The sequence below is a fragment of the Lepeophtheirus salmonis genome, chromosome 5 (assembly GCF_016086655.4).
Source record: "Lepeophtheirus salmonis chromosome 5, UVic_Lsal_1.4, whole genome shotgun sequence".
Lineage (NCBI taxonomy): Eukaryota > Metazoa > Arthropoda > Copepoda > Siphonostomatoida > Caligidae > Lepeophtheirus > Lepeophtheirus salmonis.
In genome coordinates, this window is record NC_052135.2 from 34,312,263 (window position 1) to 34,316,433 (window position 4,171).

The window sequence follows — 4,171 nt, forward strand, 5'->3', positions numbered from 1 at the left end:
TTGTAGTCATTATCACGGGGGCCCTAAATTTTTCATTTTTTTTAATAAACAAAATGGTTTAAATTATCCTTAATCATCTATGTACCTACATAATTATCTAAACAATTTAAAAAAATGGTGCAATTCGTTGATTAGATAAAAGGTAAAAAACATACTGTTGCTTAGATAACTATAAACAAAGTTAGGAAAAAATCCTTAAACTGCAAGTCCAATTTGATAGTCAAGTTTATCTTCACTTGTCCTCAAATAATTTTATCGAGTCCAATTTAAGTTCTAAGAATATATTTGATAATTTTAAGTGTATTTCATACCTGTGGAAGCATTGAATTTATTTATGAGTCTTGGTCCAGTTCTTTTAATTTTTTTACATCAAAAACTTAAATCTATTTACGTAAAATAAACATTATAAATTAAAGGATAAATTAGTAAATAATCATCCAACTCTTATGTTATAAATAATTATACAATAATTAACATTTCAACTAATAAAAATGTTTATCAGATCACTATTCCAAAAAAAGTTTCATAGACAAATTTCAACCCTTTACTATTACATTATTTTCTGTCGCTCCATTCTTTCATTCGGCAGAAGCGTTGCTCTTCTAGTTCATTACATAATATATTTAATCAGTATTCCATTCTCATCAAAATTATCCATCGTTGATATTGATCTCTTGATCATCTTCTCCATCACTTAAAGTATTACCTTTTTATTAGTTCTTTCAGCGTACCTGACTATCTGCATTTTTGCTATCAAGGCTTCTATTATGAAATTTTCTTGGTGACTAGATGTCGTTGAAACTTTCCAATCACCCTTTCTCATTATTTTGTTCCATAACTTCTGCACCATCTCCTTCACTTTGTTAATTAATTGCCGTATGGACAGACATAGATTCAAGAAGTGCTCTGAATTTTCAATCGCCAAGGTACATACCATGGAAAAATATATATTTTTCACTTCCGATTTATTAGTGTAAACATTCGATATCGGAACCACTATTGCCAATAAGAAGTAAAAGGGTCCTGCAATACTGTTCTCCGTTAAAAGATTCCCAGTCTACTGAAGCACCTTATAATAATTGATGCACCACTGTTCACTGGTCATTGAGTAGATGAATATTTTGCTATCCAAGTCCAGTCTTAAATTTTGTGTAAAAGTCAAGTCACTGATTGTGTGATCAAGTTGAGTTGCAAGTCTTCAAAATATGGACTCAAATCCACGTCCAGTCGCAAGTCTGGAGACAAAGTCCCAACCCCACCCACTAATATAGGGCTTTAAATTATTATTTCTTCTGGAAATCTTGATTTTTTTATTCCAAATAGAAGCAAAACACAATTTAAAAACAACAACAAAATAAACAAGATCAATTTTTAGTTCATGCAATTTCCTGTTTTTAGTCTTAATATTAAAAATAACTTAGACATGCAAATTATATGTATGTTTAGTCCTTTTAATACAATATACTATTACCGGAATATATCCATGAATTTGACAGTAAATTAATATGATGAATACCTGAGATACTGTATAAGTCTTAGAGAAATTTTGGGAGGAAGTAGTGCACAAGTAACGACCTGATAACCCTCCCGTGGCAAAATATGTAAAGAAGTAGTATATAGACATAACTACATACAATATAATATACTACAAGAACAAGAAACTGACCTGTAGAAAAGAAGAAAAAAGGAAACACTAATTTATATTTAAATACTAACTCAATCAAGTAAATACACGAACACATTTTTTACCTAAAATGCATTAAACAAATCTGAAATCTCAATTATAGCGGTAAACCTTTTAAAACAATTGAATTCATCTTTAGTTGTGGGTATTTTTTATAATGATCGGGTAATTTATATTTTATACAAAGTTGTTTTTAAATTTTTGTTGTGTATAATTTTTGTTTTAGCTTTGAAAATCAACGATAAAATTCCCACTTTTAGTTATTTTTCAGTGAAAAAATAGGTATTACAAAACATTTCACTAGCCTTATAATTCTTTTATTTGTTGAAATATCTTCATTTTGAAAATATTGTACCAAGAGTAGCTTTATGCTGTAGTACCAGATAATATTAAGAATCAATATTAAAAAAGAGATATCAGTGCACTACATCTTCCCCTTTAACACAATGGTGTCTCCAACATATCAGCAAGTCCTATGTTGTTGTTTTTCAACTTTCGATTTATATTTTATTATTATGTCAATATTTCCGTTTCTATCCCTCATCAGTGTTTTGAATATTGATGGGTTGAATTACAATTAGCTGTGAACAATTCCCAACAGTAATGGAATAATAACTCCATATTTGGGAAGAATTGTCCAACTATCAACTGATTTGTGGTCTTTTTTCTGTTTATTTTTGATTTTTGTAGGGAAGGTTGCAAGATACAATAAAAGTAACGTCTTAAATAAAGAATAGTTCATCAGTTGGAAAAATGAGGTAATTGGCTTATTACCTGTTAATTTTGACCCTTTTTTTCTGTCTATATTCCAAAGAAAGTTCGATGATTTAAAATCCCTATAGGCCAAACAAATTTATGTACTACCCCTCTAATTATCAGTGACTAACATAAACTATCAAAAAAAATATTTTAATGAGTTCAATAAATTTTTATTTTAACATAAAAAGCACAATACATACAAAAAAATAATTTGGATTTTTGTTATTGATACAAATATAATTTATAAGCCATAGAATCTATAACAAATAGAACATTAAGAATTAAGAATGTATTAAGTTCATATAAGATAAATATTTGAAATCCATTTTCATATAGAGAATAACAACATAACTTCCTTTTTTATAACGCGTGGCAATCACCCTGTAAAAATTGTATTGGGGTGGGTGCAGCTTCATTCTAGAGGTATGATTCTGAAATGGTTTTTTTATAATACAGTTAGTTGCTATCAGGCATTGGATTAGCGAGGAACTTGCGTTTGCCTTCGAAAATAAATATATATGACGGAATTCTTTGACTAATTGCAATTTAGCACCTAATTTTTCATTGGTGCAAATTATAAAAATTAGTTAATTGCTTCGATTTTAAATGTACCATAAATTATTTTTAGTTCATTTTCATAATCTGAAAATAGCAAATTATTTGAAGAAGAATTACTCCACAAATAATTATGTTAATGAGCTAACGTTAGTGTTGCCAGATCCGGTGTCGTACACAAACTTTAAATTAGTGCAATAAATTGAAATTGGGAGATTAGAACCAGATTTATTCTGGAAAACCCAACATTTCTTAAAACCTTGCGGAATCGCCAATTCCTGATTATTTAATCAACTAATCTTCTATGTTTGTTGAATAAAATATTATGCTAATTTAATTTTCCATTTTTGTATAAAAAAACTATTCCTCTAAAACCTCTCCATAGAAACAACTAATGAAACAAAATGGTAAAACTTTTTTTATTGCCTTTTGGAAAAGGAAGCTATGTTCCCGCGCCCTTTATATAAGATTTTGAGGGCATATAGGTAATTCAAAAGAAACATTTACCTACTTCAAAAGAATAATCATCAAATAGATACTAATTGGCCGCTGTTGTGGCATCATGCAACCCTTTTTTAACTCCAAATAAGGTTTTAGTCCAAAAGTGAGTTAAAACAATGCTATCATTATGTAGGAAAAAAAAGATAAAATCATTTATGTAACTATAGTGAAAAGAAATAAATGAAATATGTGTACATCCGTACTTTTACTTGGAGCACATTTTGATTGAATTTTACGATTAATTTTATAATTATGGAGAGACCTGCCACATGTTAAGTGTACATTCAATCAAATTACTCTTCTTCAAAAATAACTATGACTATCTATATACGTTTATTAACCAGGATGATTTCAAACAGTATCTTTGAGAATGAGCTTATATTTATATTGAGTTCACACAAAAACAATCTTGAACAAAAATCAAGAAAAGGAAAAATGTTCATTAATTTTTTTAACTTCATATACACTCGTACATACAGCTAGTGTTGTCTCGATCCTTATTTAGGGCTGAAGACTGCAGTCCCGTCCAGTTCATGCCTGCATATCAGTACTAAAACTTATAAAGTTCGATACTTGATGAAGTTATTCAAGTTTATTTCTTTTTTTTATTTTAAATCAGTTCTGGTACTGACAGTCTGAAAGAACAGTCCCCAGGTCTAATAAGACCGACCT